We start from the raw sequence: 13964 nt of genomic DNA, 5'->3' as shown, positions 1-13964 counted from the left end.
TACACTCTAAATTTCTGGACCAAACTATTTGATTAGAAGTGTCTCTGACAATGCTACCACTCCCCAGGCCACCTACTTCAATTTCATTTGCCAGCTGCACCCAATTTCCAGTTTAAATGAGGGGGGAGTTGCCAAGAAATGAAAGCCCTTCTCCTATCCAATCCCAAAGGAATAAATACTGAAGTTTCTAAATTTTAGGTTATCCACACCCCACGATCCTTTCCCACTCCTACCAGGTCACCTCTGATCTCGCTCCCTTTGTTTAGCTTTCAAATTCTACCCCTTCTTGCCTGATTTTATCTGCTCATCACCCACACAAGTCTCGTGGTTGCTTCTCCCTTGACCTACCCCATCTAGTTCTTCCACCCCCGTCCCCATCTTCTTGCACCTGTTCCTCAGGCCTCCCCATCTCACCTATCACCTCCCCATCATCTACCAAGTCGATGGCTCACCCTTGATACCAGCCATTTTCCCTCTACAATTTCATTCCTGACGCAGAGCGTCAATCTGAAATATTACTAGTTATTTGCCTCCACAGATGCAGCTTGCTCCCCTGAGTTTCTCCAGTGGTTTGCTTTTTTTCTCCCTCCCACTCCAGATTGTAGCATCTGCAGTTTCGTCTCTCCCTTCCTATCCCAACTTACTGCAGCAATGCATTCTTGGCGATCAAATAAAATGTAACACTTAAATCCTTAATTTTGCTCCCTCTTCAATGAAGATCCATCATTCTTATAAAGCCAACAGCAGCACTGAGTTTCCAAAAGTTTAAGCGGGACAAATATGCAAGAGTGTTTAGAGAATTGCTGGAGCTTCTATTATGGTTCCTTTGCAGGTCACTTTCTTGCTCAGATTTCTGATGTAGCTGTAAATGTTATAATTATGTATACCTTGTACTTCTCAAAGGTTTTGATCAGGAATTAAAACTAAAAAAAAATCTTGAGTTGCAATTCATTTCTATATAAACAAGTCAGCTGGAACAGTCAAACCATTTTGTTTTATCTCTATTGAAGATTAAGGCTGAATAAGGCAGCAGCTATTTTTAGACAATGAAAATCCCGCATAAGGACAAAGCAAGTCAGCATTCCTAAATGAAAAACAGAAGAAACATTGAGATTAATAAGCATTCATTTGAACTATTCCCTGAATGAATTATTTATACCTCAGTAATATAAACTAAACTTGCACTTCAGACAATCAGCCTTTTGTTTGTACGATTAAAGCAGGATTCAAAATATAGGTAGATATATTTACATTGTATATTTCAGCCCAGCAATCAAACATCACAGAAGACACTCATTTGCAAAATATTTCAAAACTGGAGTGATTAGTAAAGGAACATTACTGAATCAAGTTTTTTTCCCATTGTTGTTAGATGTGGCTTTTTATTTCTCGCCACTTCAATGACAGAAAAATATTTCAAAGTACTCAACTGCACACAATAACCATCTTGACACAGAAAACTGGAGAGGGCTCTGCAAAAATGAAGCCTCTCAAACAAACATTGATGGGAAATAAAAATGACTTCCACTATTTTCCTCCATTTGACTTTGGGTGAGGGCGAACATGAGCCAAGAAACATTTGTTGAATTTAAAGATTCAGAATCCCAAATTCCAATTGTTCTCCAGTACCCCAGACAAGAGCCATTTAATTATAGTACTTCCGATGAATACAGATCATTTTAATTGGGGACACAAAGCAACGTTTTTCTTAATTAGTCACAGGATATGATATTGGTGAGAAAAGAATCAGAGTTTTACAGCATGGAAACTGGCCCTACTTCTCCAATAACATTCTATCCCATTTCCCTGCTTTTGGCCCACTTCTCTCTACACCTTTCCAATCCATGCACCTATTGAAATGTTTTTTTATATAAATGTTGTAACTGCACCTGCCTCTACCACGTCCACATACCCTGTGTGGAAAAAGATGTCCCTCAGGTTCCTTTTAAAACTTGCTCCCTCACCTCAAATCTATGCCTTTTAGGGTTAAAATCTTCTATCCTGGGGGAAAAAAAAAGACATGGTCTATTTACCTCATGATTCTATACACAAGTTTCCCCCCTCAGCCTCCAACACTTAGGGAGAAAAGAATCTATCCAGTGTCTCCTCATAGGGCAGAATTTACTGGCTTCCCCTATTCACTTGGGCCTCTCCCATGAAAAGCTGCATACAATATGACATCTCAGGATTTGGACTCGGGCAATGAAAGGCTGACAATAGCTTTCCAAGTCAGCATGGTTTGTTAAAGTAAAAGTAGGGCTATTCTCAACACCTACTGTCACTGTTGGGTAAGCTTTCGGAGGTTGCTTCATGTGTCCTGTAGATAGTAAGCAACACGGCCATAGCCCACGCTGCGCTGTGGGTGACTGAAATGCTTGATGGTGATGGTCCTTGCACTCTAGTGGCATCAATATTACTTGCCACGTATCCACCCAAGCACAAATATTGAACAAGATATTTGGACATGGGTGGATTGGGCATTGGAATTGTCCTACTCTGACCTTGGATGGAGGAAAGGGTATGGTAGTCATGGTTGGTGAGGTCATGTCCTGTGGGGGTCTGCAGTCCCAGGAGAATACCTACTGGGCATTTTATGCACAGCACAAAGACATGGCTTGACAATGTACCATGCAGATGAAGTGGTTTCGGAGGGTCAGGAAGAGTTCCCTTACCACAGAACATCTAGGTTCTGACCTACAGTATAGACACAATACTCGAATGACTGATCCAAGTAAGTTGACAGTTAAAGGCAATCATGAGATTAATTATGGCAGGGAACTTGAAAATTATAATACACTTTATCAAAGGGAGATAAATTGTCTATTTTGCTGAAGACAATTACTATTTAAAACTTATATTGTTTGTCTATCATTTGGCCACATCCAGAGGTCTTGTTGCACTCTGAAGAACTGCGAGTGAAACTGAACACTGCTAATTCGCAAATATCACACAATGGTCTTTATTCCCTAGACCACAGAAGAATGAGGGGAGATTTGACAGAGGTACACAAAATAATGAGGGGTATAGATAGGGTAAAAAAAAAACAAGTTGGCTTTTTCCGCCAAGGTTTAGTGAGATACAAACCAGAGGACATGAGTTAAGGGTGAAAGAGGAGAAGTTTAGGAGAACATTGGGGGAAAATGCTTCACACAGTGAGTGGTGAGAGTGTGGAATGAGCTGCTAGCTGAGGTGGGCTCAATTTTAACATTTAATAAAAATTTGGACATGTGTAGGAAGGGTATGGAGGGATATGGATTGGGTGCAGGTCAGTGGGTCAAGGCAGAATAGTAGTCCATCACAGGGGTGAAAGGCCTGTGTGTATGCTGTAATGCTCTATGGTGGAGGGACAATTATTCTTCTGGCTATCCATCCTGAAGGATCATGATGGTTCCTTTCAGTTTGTGGGGTATGATATATGGATCCTGGAGTGGCTGTACAGGCTGATCCTTGACTGGCACTACTTGCCACATACTTGGCAAGTGAGGCTTGGAGGGGTAACAGGAGCATAAGCTCCGTTGTGGTGTTTCCTGTGCCTTTCCTCTGTTGCCTGTTTGTTCTCAGGTCCACACATTTTCTGATGGCGTCCCTCCACCGCGAGTGATCTTGAACCAGATCCTCCCATGTTGATGGGGCAATGTCAACTTTCTTCAGGCTTCTGTGCAGAACATCCTTGCACTGTAGTCTCTGGCCTCTTCGTTTTTGGGTACCACTGGACTGGAATGAGCACTGGAATGCTTTCAAGAAACAGTCGACAGTGCTACCCAGGACACTTTGGGGAAAGTCAAGTGCAAGCATCAGGACTGGTTTGATGAGAATAACCATATGTGCAAGACCTTCTAAGAGCTAAGGCAGTTGCATACCAAGCTCTTCTTCGACACCTAAACTCAAGTTTCAAAAAAACATGCCTTTTTGAGTGCAAAATCAACTTTACAAAGGCAGCTCAAAGCTATGAAAGACCAGCGGTGGGTGAACAAGGCCAAGGAGTTGCAAGCCTTCACTGGTTGTAATGACTCCAGAAGCTTCTATAAAGCAATCAAGGTTTTGTATGGTCCATCGAAGCAAGGTACCTCACAACTCCTGAGCAAAGACAGTACATCCATCTTCACTGAGAAGTCAGAGCACATGAAAAAAATGGCTACTCAAAGACAGCCCTGGCAAAGGTCGTTCAATATGCCAATTATTGCTTCCCACTTTAAATTTCAAATCCTGAACACCATACATCATTGCATTGCGAAAAAAAAATGCAAAAGTTCTGCCTTAAAGCTATGCTGTAACAGGAGAAGCACGATGACTTGCAGAGAAGTCAAACAAACAGTATGCAATTTGGCTACTCCCTTACCGCAGTTCATCAGATTCACACAAAAGCTCAGGAGGTGAAACATGCTCAGATGCGTGACTTGGACTCATATCAAAAGCCCTTTAAACTGCAATGACAGCAGTTATCTCTCTAGAACCAGAGCTGTTGAAATACAGATTCCTTCAGATTGTGCTTTGATAAAGCACAATCCAATTATACCCTCCAAGGGCAGTCATCTGGCAAGAAAAATGAACTGCAAGAGCCAATTCATCTGACTTTGGTTACATTTCAGCTGTTATAAAATATTTTGGATAGCTTATGAGAAATAAAATATAAAATATAAAGTGGCACTGTGATGCCTGTCGACACTATAATGTCTCATACTAAAAAAGAATCACAATGCAACTGGATCCTCAACTTCCTGATTTGCAGACCACAATCAGCATGGATCAGTGGCAACACCTCCTCCACAATCATCCTTAACACAAGTGTCCCACAAGTCTGTGTACTTAGCTCCTTAATACACTCATGATTATGAAGCCAAATACTGTTCCCTCCATCTACAATGCTGCAGATGACACCACCATTGTAAGTCAGATCTCAAACTACAAAATGAGACAGAGTACAGGAAGAGGCTGTAGAATTTGGTGGCTTGGTGTTAAGGACAGCAACCTTTCCCTTGAAACAAGGATCTAGTCATCCACTTCAGGAGGTGGGATGGAACATTGGCCCGTCTGTATCAATGGTGCTGAAGTGGAGATGGTGGAGGGCTTTGTGTTTTTACGTTAGTATAACCAACAATTGGTCCTGCTCCTTCACCTCAATGTTAAAGCTGAGAAAGCATAAAGTCACTACTTCTTCAGATTCCTACAGAAATATGGCATTTTCTTAGTGTCCCCTACCAATTTTTTAGAAATCGTCTTGTCCAAATACATCACAGGTTGGTAGAGGAACTGTTTTACCCAAAAACCACAAGAAATTGCTGAGTCGTTACCCAGCTCAGGCCATCAAACAACCAGCCTCCCCTCAATTAATTCTGTCCTTGCCTCCTACTAGCTCAGAAAAACCGCCAACATAATAAAGGATGTTTCCATTCTGATCACACTTTCTCTCCATCTAATCAGACAAAAGATACACAAGTTTGAAAATATTTACCACCAGACTCAGAGTTTCTTTTCTGTTGTTATCAGATTTTTGAATAGACCATCCAGACAGAACAGAATTTCTATTTTTAATGCTACATCAAGACAGTGTTTGATATAATAGTTTCAAGTCATTAGTGGCAGGAAATAGTTCCCTTATCAGTTACAGTAATGCACATATGGCCCAAGATTATCTATTTCAGCTGCAAAAATTCCTGGAGGTTTCATCCACGACTTCATGCTGTACATTTTATGAATTATGCCGACTTATGAATAGTTGTAAAATTCTATGCCTCTAGAAGCTTTTTACCAGGTTTTCTGCAGTATCTGTTGAGTGTCTCAAGGACCATCTTGGGAGATTAGTCAATTCCAATGTCAATGCTGCAATACAAATATCAACCAAGTCCAGAAATCAATGATTTGCATGCATTTTTTTTTTTAAATGTGCACAATATTTGAGGAAAACATCATCCTGCCTTTAGTATCATGAAGCTCTGCAAGATATCCCTGGACACACTTTCAATATTATTTGTTTGGGTGAATTTATCAATTTAGACTGCAACAAAATCCATTTTCCATTTCAGTGAAACACTCACTTCAGTTGCAAGCATACTTATAGACTCAAAGTTTGCACAGAACCAGTTAGAAGCTGGAGGGCTCGGTGGGTCAATGTTTGCATCACTCGGCTAATGCCCAGGCTTCCATGGGTTTACAGAATCCGTCTGGTACTTTGTAAACAGGATAAAAACGGCCAAGCTAATTTACAATAAAAACATCAGACAAAACCTTATGACCTCTCCACTCATTTTAAGCTGGTGAAATCCAATGCCCAGAGGACAATGTCTGTAGGCCACATCTCTCATTTTTTTCTTACTTAAAAATAATACATATTCATTTTCATAGTAATCCATGTGAAATCTCCAGAAGAGAAAATAAATTCAGCAAACACCTCAGAGTAAATTTCTGCTGCTCGGCATCTTCAGCAGCCAACCTAAACAAATCCTAATTAGGATGCACACCCAGCGATCTGCAAAAGAAACAGGAGAGTTTGAATCTCTGCAAAACCTGTGAATTACAGGAAAATAGACAACCACAATCAGCTGGTTTTTGTTTACCGCTCAGCTGTTTAAAACAGATCAGAGCTGGGGGGAGGAACTCCGCAAGCGGGTCAGGCAGCATCCATGGGTCGAAACAGTCAGTGAACCCTTTATCCAGACTGAAGTTGGAAGGGATGACAGGGTATTGGACAGAGGGTGGAAGAGACAGGTTGAGGTAGAGACTGCTGGTTGGGGAGGGGGGGGGGGGGTTTGGGGGTAAAGATGTGAGAGAGGAGAGAACAGAACTAGGTAAAGAAGAGATGGGAAACAATGGAACCAGAGAGAGTTAGAAGGTTACCTAAAATATATTTTTAAAAGTTGATGCTCATACTGTCAGGTTAAAGGCACCCATAAAGAATAAGATTTGTTGTTCCTCAAGGTTACATTTGGCCTAACCCTGGCAATGGAAGAGTCCAAGGTCGCTCTTCCTCACCTGGAAGGTCGAAGTGTGGCACTGGCTGGAGGTGGGGGGAGGATATAGAGACAGGTTTTGTACTTTCTGAAATTACAGCATTTTTTCCCCAATTACAACAGCAAATGCAGATCAAGGAGCTTTTCAGTGACTGATCCCTGCAAAATGTATATATTGGTGGGGAAGGGAAAATGTGACTGGTGGTGTTTTGAGTTGCAGTGTTAGATGCAGAGGCTGGTGGGGTGGAAAGTTGTCCCTGTTCTGCCTGGGTGGGGAGACAGGAGGGGGCAGCAAGATGAGAAATGGAGATATGGATAATGCTTTTATCAATGACAATGGGGGGAGAAGGTGTAAAAGCGTCTACATTTATTCATATGATCGGACCTTTTAAATGTTTGGGAGTGTAAGGCACTAAAATCTACCTTTATATTACACAATGACAATTAATCCGCTGATCCATAAACAGTGAGGATCGCAGCTTTCTTTTCAATCAAGAGGAATTTTGGCTTGCTAGGCTTGGGTGCTGTTTAATATTGTAGACATTCTATAATCTTGGCCAACAAAGATAATCATGGGTCTGCAGCAAATTTACTGAATTGGAAACTTAAAAAAGCAAACCAGTTTACAAGAAAGGGTGCAGTAAAGTCAAAAACCAATGGGATACAATGCGGGACTTCCAGATAAATGGGTTTCCTATCTCCATTCCACAATTAAAACTGCGAGAAAAGTGAAGGATATCTGTGAAAACCAGAAGGGAAAGCCACTGGAGCTTCTTCACTTTAATCACGGAGTTGCATGTCCTTCTGTATTTTGTGTCATCACTCACTAACCCTTGGTTTCCTCGTTTAGAACATTTTCACACATCTACAGGCACTCTGTATTTTGTCCAAGCTTCAAACAGGCAACAGCACAATATTTCTAATGTCGTTCAGACATGTGGTCAGTTCTGAGTTCATCACTTCAGGAAAGGTATAAAAATGTAACATGCATTAAAGGCATAAATAAGCAAATGTTGCTTTAGTCTCCAGATTTCAAATTTCAGATGTCCTTCATTTCAGAGGTTTACTTCATAATTTACAATATAAAATATTTGGAAAGCAGAGATTTCATTGCAGATAATTGATAGATTTTAATACTCAGCATTTTAATACAGAAAATAGTAACGAGAAACCATTCCAGTGATTGTGATTTTAGCTACATGGTTAGATCAAAGGAACTGGACTTTCTCTTGGTGCTGAGAAAAAAGATCACTAGACAAGAGACTGCAGGTGGTGGAATAAGGAGCAAGGGATAATCTACTGGATGAACCTAATGGGTCAAGCGGCTAACTCTAAGCTCTCATCCCAGTTCCATCTGTCCATCATCATTCACTCTTCCCTGATTCCCCAATCTTAAGACAGGCCTATCACACATTCTCCTCCCTATACTGGCCATTTCCCTTTCCACAATCAATCTTTTATGAAGGGTTCCGACCCAAAACATCAGTAATCCTCTCCCTCAAAAGATACTGCTCGACCTGCCGAATTCGTTTTACCAATTTGTTTTGTGAAAAATCATTAGTTTGATGCGGAAGGTCCTGAGAAGCCACTCCCATCAGTAGATGCTTCAAAGATAATGGGGCATAGATTCAAAACTTTAGCCAAGAGATGCAAAGAATGAAGAATATGTTGACAAAAAGCATACAGTTTTAATGTAGAACTTTGTAGATAATGCTGGAATCCATCAATCAGGCCTTTAAGAAGAGAATTGAATAGGTACGAGAGAGACAATTTTGCAGGTGTACGGGGAGAAAAGGAAATGGATCTGTTAGTCTAGGAGCCAGCCTAAATTTGATGAGCCAGAAGAATTCAACGAATATTAAAAAGATGGAAGCAGGTCAACAACGTATTGACATTTACAATTGATGCAGCCATCATAGGACCTTCATTCCAGTTAAACTGCCAATCCTGCTAATTCCCAGCTCCCAAAATTCCCCACTTGAAGAGGGTTATTATCAAAGTCGCTGTCCATGAAACTGCTTGCCTCCTGTCTACAGTTCATGAGCGATTTTGTTTTCACCAAAAACCTTGATATCACCAGCTTTTGTTCATCCTGAACATTTCAAGTTGCATCCAATTCCCAAAGGACACGCTACCTCCCATAACCAATTTAAAATGACCTCCCCTAGATTTTTAGTTATTTTTCAGCCTGCAAGCAGAACTGGCGAAGCAAACTTTCTGTTGCCATCTCTAATAGTGTTTGAGAAGTTTAAACCACCATTCTGAACTGAAGTTCTTCTAAAACTACTCACAGTGGTGTTGGAGAGAAAATTCTAGGATTAAATCCTACAAGGAGTTGGGGAACATGTCTGTATTTTCAAGTTAGAATGGTGCACAGGTTGAAGGGGGATCCATGCACCTGCTGCCAGTTTTTCCTAGTGGTAGTGGACACTAGTTTATGAGGCAGTTGTTGAAACAGCTACAATATGCAACTGCAGTTCATTCTTTAGATGGTACACACCACAAGCACACTGCATTGATGGGAAAAATGAATACTTGGAAAACAGAGTTGAAGTAATTTAAGTGACCACTTTGTCACCCTGAGTAATGCTGACTTTCTTGAGTGTTATTTCAATTATACTCAAGGTAAGTAGAAAATATTCTATCACATTCCCAACTTGTACCTGTAGATAGTGGAAGAAGTATCAGGGTGACAGGAGGTGACTCGTTGCCATTACATAATCAAGCTGCTGACCTGGTCACCACACCACAACATGCACGTGGTTAATCCAGTGGTTCCTCAGTCATTGCAGATTATACTTTTCCTTCACATGACAATATTGTGGCCACTTTTAACGAGGCTACAATGGACGTGTGCATCTGTGATTTATTCCCTTCAAAAACCTTGGAAACAATTTTTTTTTAAATAAAGTTGGCTCCTTGTCATTATACCAATATTATTACTATCACATTTTAACTTCAAGATATTAATCCAAATTTAAATTCAACAACTGCCAGGGAATTAACTGAGAATTGCAGTGATACAAGAGGATATTCAGACCATCAAGCATCTGGCAACTCTCAGAAGAGCAATCCCATCAGTGCTATTTCCTCTCGTTTTCCTCTTGCCTTGCACTTCATTCTCTCTCACACACCCATTCTCTTTATAATTGCTTAGCCACTTATTTACATGAAGGAATAATTTAGATTAGCCAATCAGCCTACCACATCTTTGGGATGTGGAAGAAAATGAGCAGCTAGGGGTACTAATATTTTTATGGGCAGCACTTGCAAACCCCATATCGACATAGAACAATACAGCACAGTACAGGCCCTTTGGCCATCGATGTTTTGCCAACCCATGTATTCTTTCCAAAAAAAAACTAAACTCTCCCTACTCCATAACCCTCTATTTTTCTTTCATTCATGCATCTAAGAGTCTCTTAAATTCCCCCAACGTTTCAGCCTCCACCACCGTCCCCTAGTGAGGCATTCCAGGCATGCACAACACTGTGTGTAAAAAAAAATTAACCCTAATGTTTCTCCTAAACTTCCCTCCCTTAACTTTGTATACAGGTCCTCTGGTGTTTGCTGATCCTATCCTGGGAAATAGGTGCTGGCTGTCCACCCTATCTATGCCTCTCATAATCTTGTAGACCTCTATAATAAAGTCTCCTCTCATCCTTCTGCACTTCAAAGTGAAAAGTCTCAGCTCTGCTAACCTTGTCTCATCAGACTCATTTCCCAATCCAGCATCATCCTGGTAAATCTCTTCTGCACCCTCTCCATAGCTTCCACATCCTTCCAATAATGAGGTGACCAGAACTAAACACAATGCTCTAAGTGTTAGATTAGTAAAGTTGCATCATGACCCCTCTACTCCTGAACTCAATCCCCCTATTAATGAATCCCAACATTCCATTGGCCTTTTTAACGATCCTTTTATTTTTCCAAACTTTATTTAAAAATAGAAAAAATACAACATACAGTCCAATAATCATCAAAAATTAATTTTACAAAGATAAACCCCAAACCCACCCTCCCACCCCTTCAGCCAGCTCCCTTAAGGGGAGCCAAAAATATAAATTATATATATTAAAAATTATAAATGTTAAAAACAATTCAAAGTATATCTAATGCACATATTCCAAATCCGGAGACCATTTGCTAACAAAAAGGGAATAATAATCATGTAAATTATAAGTAATTTTATCCATAGACATACAAGTTTTCAATTCATTGTGCCAACGTAGTATATTAATCTCTGTATCGTCTTTCCAAGTACTTGCAACACATTTACACACTACTGATAACACCAAACATACAAAAGCAATTTGAATTTTATCCAAACCTAATCCCCTCAATGAAATCAAATTACTCAACAAGAAAATCGTTCAGTCTAATGGTAATGTAAAGTTATACAATTTTGCCAAAACTAATATAATTCCTTGACAAAATGGTTGAACTTTAACACAAGTCCAGACAGCATGTAAAAAAGTTCCAATACATGAATCGCATCTAAAACACAAGTCTGAATTACTAAATCCATATTTTTTTCAGTTTCTCTGGAGTCAAATATAATTGATGTAAAAAATTATAATTAACCATTCCATATCTTACATTTGTCAATTTGATTACATTGTCTTGACACTCCGCCCAATCATCTTCAGGAAAAATAAACACTAAATCATTCTCCCATTTAAGTTTAGATTTTCCCCAATCTGGTTTATCCATATCATCTTGTAACAAATTGTACGTAACCGAAATATAACCCTTCTTTGGTACAGAGGAAATCAAAGACTCAAATCTCGACAAAGTAGGTAAATTCATCTCTCTACCATAATTATCCTTTACCGAGGCTCTTAGTTGGTAACACACAAACAAATAATTTACAGATATACCAAATCTCTCTCTCAATTGATTAAAAGAAATTGTCCCTCTTCAAAACAATCCTGTATTCTCTTTATACCCTTAAAATCCCAACTCTTTAAATAATTATTAAACATTGAAAAAGGAATAAGCTGATTATTATACAATGGAGTTAAAATTGATAATTTACCTTTTGATCACAAAACCCTATTTTTTTTAATCCAGATTTTTAACAAATGTTTCAATACAAATGTTTCAATATTATATTCCTGCAGCAAATTCAAGTTCCAATGAAATATAAATTCATGTACCTCGACCTCAGAAATACACGCCATTTCCACCTTAGCCCAGCTAGGAGGATAATCTAGATCCACCAACCTGCTTATAAACTTCAATTGGACAGCTTCATAATAATTTTGAAAATGTGGTAACTGAAGTCCACCTAACGCCTATTTCCATGCAAGTTTATACAGTGCCACTCGAGCTAATTTACCTTTCCATAAAAACTCCCGCACTACCTTATTTAAATCCTGAAAAAAAACCTTTTCAAAGTAAACAAGGTATTGACTGAAATAAATATTGAATTCGGGGGAAAATATTCATTTTAATACAATTGACCCTACCAATCAAAGTTAATGGAAGATCTTCCTACTTAATCAAATCTGCTTTAATCCATTTTAATACAGGCACATAATTTAACTGATACAATGTCTGATAATTAACGTCTACAAGCACACCTAAATATTTAATTTTATTTGTCCACCTTAATTTTGTAATAATTTTAAATTCTGAATAATCTCCTATTCCAACTGATAAAATTTCACTTTTATCTCAATTAACTTTATATCCTGACAATTCTCCAAATTTCAACACTCTTGTAACTGCTTCAATGACCGTTCCAGTTCCATCAAATATATCAATACATCATCTGCAAATAAATTAATCTTATATTCTTCATTCATGGCCTTCATCCCCCTAATTTCATCATTTTGCCTAATAGTCTGAGCTAATGGTTCAATAGCCAATGCAAATAAGGCTGGTGAAAATGGGCAGCCCTGCCGAGTTGAACGAGTCAACCTAAATGGTAAAAAAATCTGACCATTATCACCACTCTTGCAATTGAGTTCATATATAAAACTTTAACCCAACCAATAAAAAAAAGTGCCAAATTTAAACTTTTCTAACACCTTAAATAAAAAATCCCACTCAACCCTATCAAAGGCCTTTTCTGCATCTAGCTTTCGGTATACATTGACCAAAGTAATTAATCGAAGAATATTATCTGATGCATTTCTATTCTTAATAAAGCCGGTTTGATCAGTATGTATCAGCTTAGGTAAGTATGTGGCAAGTCTATTAGCTAATACCTTGGCTATAATTTTATAATCTACACTTAATAAAGAAACAGGTCTATATGAAGACATTTTTAATGGATCTCTATCTTTTTTTGGAATAACAGTTATTAAAGCACTTGAACAAGATTCCGGTAGCTTCTGTTCTCCAAATACACTAGATAAATCATCATTCAAAAATTTATAAAATTCCACAGGAAATCCATCATCCTCTGGGGACTTTCCATTTGGCATTTCCTGTGTAGCTTCCTTGATTTCAAAATCTGTAAATGGAGATTCCAATTCCTGAATATCTTTCTCATCTAATACTGGTAACTTTAATTTAGATAAATAAGATCCAATAGAACTATTATCCTGGTTCCCCTCAGAAGTATATAATTTTTGATAGAATGAATAAAACTGATCATTAATTTCCTGAGGCTTATAGGTAATTATTGAATTATTTTTAATGGCATTAACAGTCCGAGATGCCTGTTCAGCTTTCAATTGCCAAGCAAGTACCTTATGAGCTCTTTCTCCCAACTCATAATAACGTTGTTTAGTTCGATTAATTAAATGCTCAAACTGATAAGTTTGTAAAGTATTATAACGTAATTTGAATTTCACTAATGCAACTTTTTTTGTCTTCAGTCACATCCTTCTGAAAATCTTTCTCTAACTCAGCAATCTGATTTTCCAACATTAAACTTTCTGCCATATGTTGTTTCTTAACTTTTGTAGAATAACTAATAACCTGTCCCCTCAAATAAGCTTTTAATGCATCCCATACTCTTTTCTCTTTGGCTTGGCTTTGTGGACGAAGATTTATGGAGGGGGT

At 38.7% G+C, this 13964-nt stretch overlaps 1 protein-coding gene across 4 annotated transcripts in view; it reads right to left on the bottom strand.

Moving 5' to 3' along the window:
- LOC138736570 (hippocalcin-like protein 1) overlaps positions 1-13964 on the bottom strand; it is an 89512-nt gene that overhangs the window by 62497 nt on the left and 13051 nt on the right. The gene's annotated exons all lie outside the window — the stretch shown is intronic.

Source organism: Narcine bancroftii, chromosome 6 (assembly GCF_036971445.1).
Source record: "Narcine bancroftii isolate sNarBan1 chromosome 6, sNarBan1.hap1, whole genome shotgun sequence".
Taxonomy (NCBI): Eukaryota; Metazoa; Chordata; class Chondrichthyes; order Torpediniformes; family Narcinidae; genus Narcine; species Narcine bancroftii.
This window is presented reverse-complemented; position numbering and strand designations above follow the sequence as displayed.